The sequence below is a fragment of the Molossus molossus genome, unplaced genomic scaffold (genome assembly GCF_014108415.1).
Source record: "Molossus molossus isolate mMolMol1 unplaced genomic scaffold, mMolMol1.p scaffold_m16_p_8, whole genome shotgun sequence".
In the NCBI taxonomy this organism is placed as follows: domain Eukaryota; kingdom Metazoa; phylum Chordata; class Mammalia; order Chiroptera; family Molossidae; genus Molossus; species Molossus molossus.
The window spans coordinates 83625538-83639154 of NW_023425402.1; the positions used below are offsets into that span (position 1 = coordinate 83625538).

At 43.6% G+C, this 13617-nt stretch overlaps 1 protein-coding gene across 1 annotated transcript in view; it reads left to right on the forward strand.

Moving 5' to 3' along the window:
• The window catches only part of TMEM200A (transmembrane protein 200A), a 69102-nt gene that overhangs the window by 996 nt on the left and 54489 nt on the right, over positions 1-13617 (forward strand). The window lies entirely within an intron of this gene.

The window sequence follows — 13617 nt, forward strand, 5'->3', positions numbered from 1 at the left end:
CACTTTATTCTGGTGAATTTAAGAACTAAAGTATGTTGCACTAGTGTCTCTTACCTGTTTTTTCTTCTGAAGACCTTCAGAAGTAGTTGTGGACAATTGTATATACTGAAAACATTTCACGAGTCAACAACTGTTCTTATTTGTCAGTAAGAATATAAATGCTTTTGGTGTTGCAGTCAAATCAAGTTCTAGGTACACTTCCTGTAGTGATTTATGCATAAACATTACCAGCTCTTGTAAGAGTTGTTTACTTTGGTGCTTTGTCATTATAGTAATAATTATTATATAAAATGACCTTTAGTTTGTTATCTGGCTACTGATACTAGAATATATTGCCATTTTGTGAAAAGTAGGCTAAATTCTGAAACTTCTTAAACCTTACTTTGTTTTTCTGCTACTGTTTACCCATACTGAAGCATCTGCTTGTAGTTTTGTGCTTTTCAAACAGCTTAAGTAAAGAGTAAGTGTCCTTGTAAGCAAATTATTTCCATTAAGTAGAAACTATAGTTAAATGCTTTGACAATTTAATTTCATGAATTTTTTTTCCTCATTAAAATACATTCTGAGCTGTTAGGAATGATTTTCTCTAAGGAAAATAATTCTGTAACAGAGAGCCATAACTGTGAGATGATTTAGCTATAATTTGCAACCCTGGTTATGTAGAGCTTTGTATCCTAGGCTGGGGAAGCCTTCAGTGAAGGAGAGTTGTCGCGTGAAAAGTCTCTGTGTGCGATTTCCAGGCAGTTGGCACAGGAAAGTTTTACCTGTTGCTTCTGTGTCAGGTCCAGGAATATGCAGGTAGCATGCTGAAGTCACCTGCAATCAGAAGGGTTCTGCAGGAAGGATCACTTAAAAAAGGCTGTACTTGTTGTTTTAATTCTGGGGAATTTTTAGTGAAGCTTTTGCATGCTCCAGGAGTGACATTGTGCTAGTTGGACTTGTATAGTTTCAGAATTTTGACGGTACCTCATTGGGCAGAGAAGGGCAACCACTGATTTCCAGGGGGAATGAATGTGAATGGTTTGTTTAAATTCTCTCTTTCTCACGATGACTTTTGAAAGGGAAATACATTCATCTTTGGCTTAAGAAAATAGATAAAAACTAAGATGAAAGCAGGTGTCACTTCTTATATTTCTTAAGCAGAATGAGTAGAAGATAAAATAATAAGTCTTCATGACAATGTGTATTACTTTATCAAATAGAATATAGAGTTTAAAAGAGACAGTTTTTAATATATATATGTGTTTGTGCATATATATATGTATATGTATATCTATATTTCAGAGAGAGGAAGGGAGAGGGAGAGAGAGAAACATTGATGAGAGAGAAACATCAGTCAGCTGCCTCCTGCACGCCCCTGACTGGGGATCAAGCCTACAACCCAGACATGTGCCCTGGCTGAGAATCGAATCGGTAACCTTCTGCTGCATGGGACAATTCCCAACCTACTGAGCTACATTGGCCGGGTGAGGAGGCAGTTTAAATATACATTTCATTAATGTTACTCTCCCTAAATAGGCGATGGCATGGAGAGTCTACATCAAGCAAAACATTTGGAATAAGAACTTGTGTCGAGACAGAACAAACAAGTCTGCAGTGAGATGGACCTTTTATTTTACTTATTTATTTTTTTCCATCCTCACTCGAGGACATTTTTTCATTTTTTGTTCAGATAGAGTGGGAGGGAGAGAGAGGAAGAGAGAGAGAAAGAAACATCGACGTGAAAGGGACACATCGAGTGGCTGCCACCCACACGACCAACCAGGGCCGGGGACAAACTGCAACCTAGGTACATGCCCTTAGCCGGAACCAAACACGGGTCTCTCTGGACCGCAGGCTGACGTTCTAACCGCTGAGCCAAACCGGCCAGGGCTGGATTCTTTATTTTATTAAGGAATATATGAATTGCAGGTTTATCAAGTGTATCCATTTCAGGACTTCAGATCAGTTTTGTCTGCTAAGGTGTGATATGTTCCCAAGCACGCGGAAAGCACAGAACACTTGTGGTGTCATGCTAGCTGCTGGGGGCAAGGTGGCTTCTCCTATGGAGCTTACAGGCTGGTGGAGAGGGGCCTGGAAAATGCGCCACGAATCACTGAGGACCTGGTTGGTGCTTGAGCATTAGGTTGCCAAAGGCATTGGATGGGGAATTGGAAAAACCAAGTTGTCATCCTAACCAAGACCCTGATTATGTGGCCCTGAATATATTCCTTTGCCTCTCCGGGCCTCTCTGCCCTCATAGACAGATCAAAGCCTTGGACTGTGTTCTTTCCATCTTTTTAAAATACTGCATGATGAGTCCTAGAGGAATTAGGAGAGGCAGATATCAGAATGTAGTGGGGGTGGTGTTGGTGCCATTAGGAGAGTTTGGTTGGGGGATGACATAGGGCAAGGGTAACACGATGATAATAGCAGGTAAGGAGATCTGACCTGGGCATCTGGCCCATCACTGACAGTCTGTGTTCATAATACATAATAAAAGAAGTACCGGTTTCACTTAGTTCTTGATGGTTTTCGGTGCATAACAACCCAAGAAGTAATTAGAGCGGAAAAGTGATGAAACCAGGACTAATACTGCAGAGTACGCTTGCTGCACCAGTAAGCTGTACTGCCCTTCTGCAGGGTTTGTAGAGATAAGAGACGCTAAATAGGACACGCGTTGGAAGCCTTGTGGAAACAGGAAAGAGAGATAAGGTTTGGTGTCAGATTTTAGTGGGGGTTCACACTTCAGAGTAAAAATGTAGGTTACATTCTGGAAGATAAGGGTCTCCAGTTATGAGATAGAGACCTCCTGAAATGTCTTGAGTTCTGATCGCTGATGTTTGGTCTGATGACTTCCATCTGTGCTTCCTCTCACCTCACCTCCCTCTCCTCCAGCAGTAATTCTGGGGGTTTGGTGACTAGAGTCACTGATGAGACTCTTCCAAGAGCTTTCAGTGCGACTGGTGGAAGGGAGTTCTCGTATGAAGGTGTGGATTCTTGGCCATTGTGCTGTGAAGTAACAGGGTGTGTTTCAGTAGCAGGTTACGCTTTGGAAACTTTGTCGCCAGACATGAAATTACACAAGTCACAGGAATTGCAAACAAGGTGAGAAGATGGGGATCTCTGCATTCCTTCCTGTAGTGTCCTTGTCATCTGCTCAATGCCTTACGTGTACCAAGGGGAACAAGTTCCCTCTCCCACCACCCCACCCTGTGTTCCTGTGGAATGGAGGTGGTCAGAATTCCTCTGGTTATACACACGTAGAACCGACATTTACTCAGGTTAAGCAAAGGGGATGATTTATTGGCTCACGTGACTGGAAAATCCAAAGGTGGACTTTGCTTCCGTCCTAACTGGAGGCCAGAGACACACATCTTTGTCAGGGTTCTTCGTCTCCCCGCTTCTCGGCTCCTCTTCTCTCTGAGCTTCACTCCAAGACCCTTTTCCACATGCGCGGAAAGGTAATTATCCATAGTTCCAAGCCTGCGTGTCTGGGCTTTCGATCCATAAGAAATAGAGGTCTTGTCTCTTCCAGATCCCATTTCTGGAAATCTCCTGGAAGGGCTCAGATGGGCTCTCCTTCAGTGGTCATTGCATTAGTCTCTATGCCCAGCAGAGAGGAGGAAGTATCATTATAGTCAGACTGGATCGTGTGCCCAACACTGTGCGGGATACTGGTGGTGGGGTGGGGGCAACATGATGGACAGTTCTGTCTAGTCACATAGAGGTGTGGTTCTCCCAAGCTAACAATGCTGACGATCACAAACAACTACTGTTAAGGAGAATTGCCCCCTCTGTTTTGGAGACCGTCCCTTGCACTAAGATATCAAGTTTGCATAGTGGACAACTCAGATGCCATGCAAATTCCAGAAGTGGGACCCTCCTCCTAGCCAAGGCAAAGCTCAGTGATGAAATAATGCCCCTCATGTCTAGACTTTGCTGAGGACTGTGGTTCACAGAATATTATTGTATGAAGAGCCCGACCATTTATCTATATCTGCGTACTTTTAGCAAATACCCCTGTGCCTTATTTCCAGCCTAAGGATTTTATTTATAGAGGCCCTGGTCATCTAGAGATCATGAGACTGGAGACCCCTGCTTTGGCATGATAGGTCAGCGAAAGTTTGAACAGGGAAGTGAAGTGATGAACACAGAACTATTGTTGATACAAATTCACCAGGTTTGTGGGAGATGGGCAGAGGGGAGGCAGCAGGCTCCGATTAGGGTCGTCTGTTAGGAGGCATAAGGTGATAGGTCCGTAATTAGAATATTGGCATATGTGGGCAATATTATGAAAGTCTGGTGAGGTCGAATGTCAGGATGAAGGAGCATCTGTGTTGACCAAGCACGTGTGTGATGAAGCAGATCAGGAGGGACTAGACCAACTCGATAGGCTGAGCCAGGAGGTGAAGAGGCTGTGTGTGGGTAGCGTCAAAGCAAGTGGAAAGCAAGCCTGTGGCCACCAGAGGTCCTAGGGATAAAACCTTTGTATGTGTAGCCAGGTTCCATGTTCCATGTTCAAGTTCATTTTATTAAATCTCATAATCGTCCTCTAAGGTGAGAAACTGAAAGTTAGGGAGGTAAATCACTTGCACAACATTATGTGGTCCTTAAATTGTAAAGCTAGGATTCAAACCCCGGCAGCCTGAAATAAAAGCCCGTGTTTTAAGACCTCTGAAGCCCAGGGTCAAATGGAGGGACAGATGCAGTGTTGTGTCTTCTGATAGGCAACCAGAGTGCCAGAAGTTCAGGTCAGGCTGAGAGGACGGAACGGAGGTTATCAGGGTGAAGGTGCAGAGCATGCTCGGAGGCGAACTGGACAGGCATGCCAGGTAAGAACAGGTTCTTGGTTTGGGGTTTGGGATGCAGCAAGGAAAGTCAGATGCGAGCGGTATCAGGAATGGGGGGGATGTTCCGTGGAACAGCTAGGGCTGGGTTGTTGATCTGAGAACAGAAACTCGAACATCTACTCTGGCTTCAAATATTCTTCCTGGCGTAAGTCACCAAGAGTACGGAATGGGCGACCGACCCTTCATGGGGAGACTGGGTTCTGTTAGTTGTCAGGCACTGTTAAGGAAAGAATAGCTAACATTTGTAGAGTGTCTGCCATGTGCCTTAGATACATAATCTCACTGAGTCTTCATCAGAGTCCTGGGAGGGCAAACCCTAGGGCTTTGCTTTAAGCCAGGGCATGGAGGCTTAGAGAGGTTCAGTTAGGTGCCTGAGCTCCCGGAGCTAGACCGGAGGTGAAGGAGTCGTAGAAACCCAGATCCTGCTGAGTCCAGACCTCATCCTGGTCTTCAGGGAGTCATCCCAGTCCTGGCAGGGCAAGGTCATTTTCAGATCTGGGCCACAGAAATGGGGGAGTCAGCAGGGCCGTGTGTGAGGGATGCCGGGAGTCGACGGTGAGACATCTGAGTGTGTGATGAGAGCAGGTCATCTGAAGACAGTTGTCCGCAGGATTCTATCCGGCTTTGGCAGAAAACCCAATAATCTAGAGGGTTTTTTCCCCTCAATACAGGATCTCTGTCATTATGCAGGATACATACATCAGCAAGTCAGATGTTTCGAAGGCTTAATTTTAGTCACCGATTTCAGTTGAACAGCAGGGACCTCTGCCAGCTACCGTGGCCTGGATTAACCTTTATATGTACAGGTACATTGCCCTAAATATGATAAATAAGAAATAGATATATACAGAGAGAGAGGAAGAGAGAGAAAGAGGAAGAGAAAGAGAGAGTGAACGAGCGCAAAAGCACTAAGAGAATGAATGTGTGGGGACGTGGAACACACTCCGTCTATAAGGATCTGTACTTGAAGCTGCTCTAAATCTACCTATTTCCTAATGGAACAGCCTATCATTCCCCAACAAGTACAAGGTCAGATTTGTATCCGCTTGAGTATGACTGGCTGTAGTTCTTCACTGTGTGCAGTGGACTGTGTTTATATGTGGTAAGAGGAAGAGGAATGAGAACATATCTGGGAAAAACGACCATATTTGAGACATGTCTGTGAGAACTCATAGCCTATTTGGGGACGTAAATAACCATGCATAAAACTTTTAGAACAACACAATGGGAATAATAAGATTTTTAGAGTTGGAAGGGTCTTTTGGAGAGCAGTCAAGATTACAGTGCTATCTGGTGTTGTGAAATACAAACTGAACACATTTTTGACCACACACGAGTTAACTCATGTTTTCCTGCCCAAACGTTGCAGACCGTGCACGAATTAACTCGTGTTTGTACTTGCATTAACTATTTCAGTTTTTGAAACTCAGGGTAATATAGGATTATAGTATTTGTGACTCTGCCCAGCGGGTCGAAGTCTGAAAAACAGCACACCGTTCTGTATTCTTGAAGTAGCTACGGGATGGGTATCTGCTGGTTCAAATGAGTGCAGCTCAGAACCTAGCGTGCAGTTTGCCCAAAAATGTGTGGTCCCTGGCGTATGTCTGAGAGATTTCTATGCGGTACGCAATGTGTTAATAGTAGCAACTGAATATAAGTGTTATGGAGACTAAAAGAAATGGAGCCACCTGAAGCCTGGAAGGCCCGCAGTGGAGTCCAGGAGGAGGTGAGCTCTGTTGAATATGTTTGGGAAGAGAGATGAGAGGAGGGCATTCCAGCGAGGACTAAGGACTTAGCAACACCCTCCAGCTGCAGACCACCAGGAAATGACATGGAGTCAAACGGGGTTTGCTCCTCATTGAAATGAATGAGTACACCATGGGGAAAGGGGGTGCCTCAGTAAGAGGGTGTTAGGAAACAGTTATTATGGGGTTTGGGCTTGTGTTAAATGCTTTGGAAGAGAGTTTAAAGAAGTAGGGTCTTGCTCCAGGTTAGAGCAGGGATAACCCTATCATTTTGTGTCTTAAATCTTTCCTAGAAGGAGGCGGGACTAGAGAAGCTAACACTATAATTGGCAAAGAAACAGCAGACTCTCTTTAGCCAGATTAAGGGGTATTGGTCATTTTGAGGTTGGGAGGTGTTTGTGTGTTGTTTTGTGTGTTCAGACATGAGTACATAGTGGTCTTGTTTCTGTCCTGATCCATCATGGTCACGAGGTGTCCTTGTCTGGTGTTGATGTTCTGTGGTGGTGATTCCGTCACAGAAGAACACCAGGACATAGCTGTGAGCGCCAGGCCAGCTCCCCGTGACAGGGGCTGCCCCGCTTTTTCATCAACTGGAAGTGACACTCCAGAGTATGTCTTATTCCATGCACCAACCGAGATTTCATGACAATAGGATCCTGTTAGTGTATGTTTCTCTTGTGGGTTAGTGAGGTGATTTTTTTTTCCACTCAGTAATTTATTCAACATTTATTAAATGGCCACTGTTTATCAGGTACTGTGTTAGATTCTGAGGATGTCAGAATGACAAGAATCTCAAGAATCTCATCATCTAATGGAAGAGCCAGATATAAACCAATGATCACCATACACTGAAGTAAAGCTGGTAGAGATATTAGAATAGATGAAGAGTTAGAGTCTCTTGGGATGAAAGTACTGCTGAGCAGGAGCAGGCTCTTTTGCAAATAGTGAGTTAATCACAGAGGTGCTGATAGGTTGCAGCTGCTAAGGAATATTTTCCTTTTTGAGAATCAGCATCTTTGGGCTGAAATGCAGGGCAAACTCAAAGAATCTCAGTACTGATTTTGGCATAGAAGAGGCACAGATTTTTCACTCTCTTGGGTGAACCACATGTCAGATCAGCTTCGTGAACATACATGTGCAAGTATTTGTAATACAGTAGAGTTAGCATTTTTGAAGAGATGTTGTTATTTCTAATCATGAAATACATGTTTCCAATAAAAACTTTGGAAAATATATTCAGTATAAAAAATTCAGGAAGAATATTAGCCTATAATCCCATGACCCAAAGGCACCATAACATTTTGACATTTTCTTCCCCCTTATTTTTAATGAATTTTTCCGTAGTCAGTGACATATTACAATCTGCTCTGTTTACTTAACCTTATGTCCTAAATATTTCCAACTTCCTGGTAAGGTTAAGTAATGTCTGTATAATATTTGACTGTATGGATACACCATAATTTATTAGCCAGTCCTTTAAAATTGGACCTTTAGGCTGTTTCCAAATATCTGGTATTAAAAATGGCATTTTGATGAACTCTTGGTTCAAATTTCAGATTACTTCTTTAAGCAAGATCCATGCAAGGGTAATTCCCAGGTCAAAGGTAACGAACATCTTAAGATACTTGATGCTTAATGCAAAACTGGTTTTCTGAATAGGCGAACTTGTGATTGACAGTGCACGGAAATACCCCTCACTCTGCTTGCACTAGGGGCTTATTTATTTTTTAAATACAAAAAGTTACCATTTCAAAACAAAAAACAGTTTATGCTCACTGATTTTGTCCTTCTGTTACCAAAAACTCGTTTTTAGAATGTAGACTGGTTAAATATTGTGATGAACCCCTCAATTTTTAAAATTTTACTTACAAAGGTTCCTGAATGTGCAGATCGGGGCCGGTGACAGAGACATCAGAATGAGCGTTAGAGCCCAGGACGGGCTCGGCCTGGGAGGGCGCTCTGCAGGCCCCAGTGCCGCGAGAGGCTTGCACGGGACGCTCCCACCGGAATGGAATATTATTAGACACAGAAACAATGATGCAGAACAAGAGCCCCACTTCGTGGAGCGAACGTTCTGCCATCCTCACCTCTGCAGCCTGATGGTCAAGGCCTTGCAGTCGTGGAAGGTTGTAACCTGTGCTCATGGTCCCACGCTACCTGAGGGACAGTGACCTGAGTCAAGGCAGGCCTGTGTCTGTTCCCAGCAGATCACCCAGGACCGGCTGTGCTGGTAGGTAGAAAGTGAAGCAGGATATGCACTAATGTAGCATCTAAAAACCTTGAGCCCCGGAGGACCTCTCTTCTGTTAGTCACTGGTTCCCTCAAAACGTGCCATCGATCTTGAACTTTGAACCTTCTGATTATATTCCCTTTCCCAAAGAGAAGCTACCACGTCATAGTATCTGGTTTCCATAGTGATGAACTTAGACTCATTCCACAGGAAGCAGGAACTTGGATCTCATTTAAACCTTGGAAAGGTTTATTTGTTGTCTAAAAACATTGCTTGAGACTATAGGGGAACTATTAAACTTATTGTGGCAGTCAATTTGAGGTGGATTTTGGGTGCCAATTTCAATTTTTCTGCAACTGCTATTACAAAAATAATTCACAACTAAAATAAAAATAATTTTGGTTTCCTTTTAAAAGTTGAAGGAGAATATTATAGTGTTATACTCCATTTTCTTTTATGGATCTCAGTGAGTAATTTCGAACAAAATTGTTTTCATTCATTTGTTCACCAAATCATTATTTAGTGAGAGTCAATAGTTGCTATTAAATTATACTAATTAGCTGTTTTATCAATTGTGATGCACATCTTACACATTGATAATAGAAAACCGTGTAGAAAAGCAAGACCTATACATCTATTACTTGCTTTCTGATGAGACATGTTAAAGTTGTCATAACAGGCCTAAAATAGAAAACTCAAACTCTGTAGGAAGTTCACTAATTAATAATTGATTTAATAAATACTATTTATTAAAGCTGGAAATAAAGTAGGGAATGAAACACATTTTGGGGGAGTGTATATTCTAGTTGGGGAAGACGAACAATAAATGAGCAAGTCAGTTTCAGATGGTGGAAAGGACAACGAGGAAATGAGGGGATCTGATGTAATCGAGTGCCTGGGCTTCTGTAGTCAGATGGTCGGGGAAGGTTCTCTGTGTCTGAGGCATCTGAGCTGAGATCTTTAAAATAATGAGGAGCTAGCTTGCATATTTGGGTGGGAGAGGGGGGTAGGCGTTATCCTCAGTAAAGTGGAAAGCCTTTAGAAGGTTTTGGTTTCGGAGCATAATGGTTGAGGAAATTTATTAAACAAAGGTTAAGGATGCAAAGTAGTGCCCTCTTCACTGTGATGATGGTTTGGGGCTGGGAGCAAACAGTATCCGCGTTGCACAGTCCTGTGTGGTTTTGCTCACGGTGTCAGACTTGCTTATGTGGGTGGAGACATTCCATACACAGCATATCCACCTTCAAAGGTTTTACTATAAATAAAAATATTAAATTTTACTGTAAACATTGTCCTCTCAGAATGTAAAAAGCTTAGCATTCCACTGCAAAGATTTTTGTTATGTGAAGCTTATATTTTCTCACTTGTGTATTGTATACATTCAGTGTTTGCCAGATTCATAATATTGAATCTTCTATACTGTCAGGAAAAAAATCACTCTAGCATACAAAATTACATTTAAGACATAGTGCTTTTATGAAAAGACCAATTAATTTCTTTGAAAAAATTTAGATAAAAATGTCGACTATACTCTAAATATTAATAATATTTGAAAATTATATCCAAAGTGTTAAAATTGAAATATTGAAAATTAAAATATACACCTATAATTACCTTTACATATTCCCCATCCTCAACCCCCTCAATACAGTATAGGTAGGACTCTGGGAAATCCACATGTCAGATAAAGGTTTCATCACGATCCGTCAGTCTTATCGCACCTTACTTGACACATGTGGACATTCCTTACTCATTTTGTGAGTCTCCCAATCCCTGAACTAACCTCCATTCAGAACTTTTCTGCTAACACCTGCACGGTTGGAGCGAGGCTGAGAATTTTGAAGTAAGTTGGGGAAAGGGAATGGAGTGAGTGACATAGTGGATTAGTTCACAGGAGTCTTACATTCGGAATTTGGTTCAGTGATTTTTCTCTGGACCGCAGGCCGACGCTCTAAGCTCTAACCGTTGAGCCAAACCAGCCAGGGCGTGGTTCAGCGATTTTTAAGGGGCATTACAAAAAGAAGACAAAGACGGAAAAGCAGCACAGACCACCCGTCTCCAGGTAACAAGGCCACCTTCATCCTTATTCTCATTTCTGCGGATGTTACCCTGGGGGTTCCCTGTTCTCCTGCTCCTACTGCTAGAGGCTCATTGCTCATTTGTCAGGAGACCCACTGACTGGCAGGCCCTGGGGGACCAGCCCTACCTGCCACCCATAAACCCAGCCCTCCAGTCTCCAGGCTCCTGGAAGGGGTGGGACAGGGGGCGGGGCCTGCCTCTTGACTCCTGCCTTGTGATCCAGGGCCCTAAGTGTCTCAGCACAGCCTTCAACAGCACCACTCCCCGGTCCTCACTACGCCTGCAGCTTTCGATGAGAAGATTATCGATTCTGCTTCCTTTTTGACTTCTTGCAGAGCATCTCTCATTCATTTCTTTATGTATTTATTAAATACATACTTTCTGAGTACCTACTATGTACTTTTTTAGTCACTGGATATATAACTGCAAACAAAACAAAGTTCCTCCTCTTATGATCTCCATTCCAGTTGGAGGAGACAGACAGCATACGTGTAATTTGCTGTGACAAATAATAATGAGGAAAATGAAGCAGGGCTCAGGGACAGAGAGCAGCTGGGATGGGGACTATGGGGCACAAGGTCTGACATCCAGCAGAGACCTGAATAAAGGGAGGGAAGACATCATTAGAATGGGGGTGGGGGATAGGGACCAAGCAGTAAGAACAGAAAGTGCAAAGGCCCACAGGAGGCAGCAGGTGAGGTACCAGTTGGTTTGGAATGTTTGAATAGCAAAGGGCCAGTGTGATTAAAACAAAGCTGGGCTCGTAGAGAGCCTCAGGCCACAGGGAACTTTGGACTCTGTTCTGAACAACCTGAGAAGCATCAGCTGGGATCCTAACCTACAGTGAGCTTTGCTGGGCCCCATCCTCGAGGTCATTACGAGCCTCAGAAGGAAATGTGCAGCGATTGGAGGCCCGTGTCTGCATTTATCACCTGTAGGTCCTGCGAGGGGCCTGAACTCGAATTCAAGGCTCTCGGAAGACCTGCGATCAAATAGAAGTGACATTGGTAAAGACCTTGAAGCAAGCGCAGCCCAGAGACTTCCAGAGCCAAAGGGAGATGTTTTACTTGGGGTGGGAGCAAAATTCCGTTGTGATTTTGAGAACAGTGTGCATCCACAGAGTAGGAGAACCAAAGGAGACTTTTTTCCTACAACAGTGAGATCTGGAGATGCAGCTCACTTTTTCCAAGTCCATTTGCTGAATACGAGGTGCAGATGCAGTAAATCAGGCTTTTCACCTCCTGGTGTTGGCCCTTGACTACTGGAGGTAACACACATCTGTGAATGAAAAGAAAAGCTGTGAATTTTAGACTGAAAGTAGTCACCTAATAAGAACCAGGGCTGCCAGGATCAACGACTTGGAGCATTTCCAGAAAACCTCTGTCAATATCAGCATTCTTTTGGTCAACAGGTACTCGTGGAGCACGTACCGTGATGTAGGTACTGACTGTGTGTGATGTTGGGGAAAAGCCTGTGAATGGGGTGGGGAGGGAGCTTATGCTCTGTCAGTGGGGACAAAAACAACGACATCATAAGTAATAAGTATAATTAGCGCTACGAAGACACGTAGGTTGCTAAGAGAGAGGGTTGTGAGTCAGGGTGAGTGAATGCTTCCCCAGGAAATGCCTTGTAAGGTGAGCACAGAAACCAGAGGAGCTTGTCTGGAGAAGAAGCATGTCAGAGAGAAAAATCCATGCAGGACAGTTCAGGAAGGAAGGAGCTCGGTTTTTGTGAGGAACAGGAAGAAAGCTGTGTCGTTGGACCATAGGGAGCAGGGGAGAGGGGAGAGGAAAGGTTACCAGCTGGGCAGGGGCCCACCGCGGAGTGCCGTGAGGTAAATGGTAAGGGTTTGAGACTTGATCCAAAGAGCAGGCTTTGACACAAACAGGAATGACATGAGCTGGTCTGTGTTTACACACTCCTCTGGCAGGTTCGTGGTGAAGGGGTTGGAGGAGGCCAGACAGCATGAAGAAAGAGAAGACAGGGCTTTAGCTTGGGTGGCCACAGTGACGATGGAGAGAAGGGACAGAGTAAAGAGGTTTCTAAGGCAGCATCAGCAGACATTGGTGACTGATAGCACGTAGGAAACTGTGGTCCAGGACATGCCAAAATTTTAGCATGAGAACATGGATGGATGGTAGTAGCATTTGCATATATGGGGAAGACTTTACCTAAGTTTGGTTCATGAATTCATTTTTGGCCATGTTTCATTTGAGATGCCTGTAGACATCCGGGGGAAAGAGCAAGTAGAGATTTGGACAGATGGGTCTGGAACTCAAATGAGAAATTTGGAGTGGAGACATAAATTTGAGAGTCATTAGCATGTAGTTGGTAATAGAGCTGGGGAGAGGATAGAGACTGAGCAAAGAGGGTGACTTAGGAGCATGCTTTGAAGATTTCCACATTAATGGGTGGTTGGAGAAGCACCTGGAGATGGAGTAGTCCTGGAGGTGGGAGAAGAGCCAGGGGTGTGATGTCATCATGGAAGGTGTACCTGGCATTAGCAGTAAGGCTTTGCACATGCTCTTTCATGAGCCCTTTCTGAAGATGTGGGTTCAATTTCTTTCTCCAATCTAATCGACCAGTGAAACTCTGATGCACTATAGCCTTCAAACTTTTGGGTGAGATGAGATTAGAAACTACTGAAAATATTTTTTTGAATTTTATGTCGTAGATGATACTGTATAAGAACAGAATAGATACATGAGTCATAACTTCACAATAAAATAAT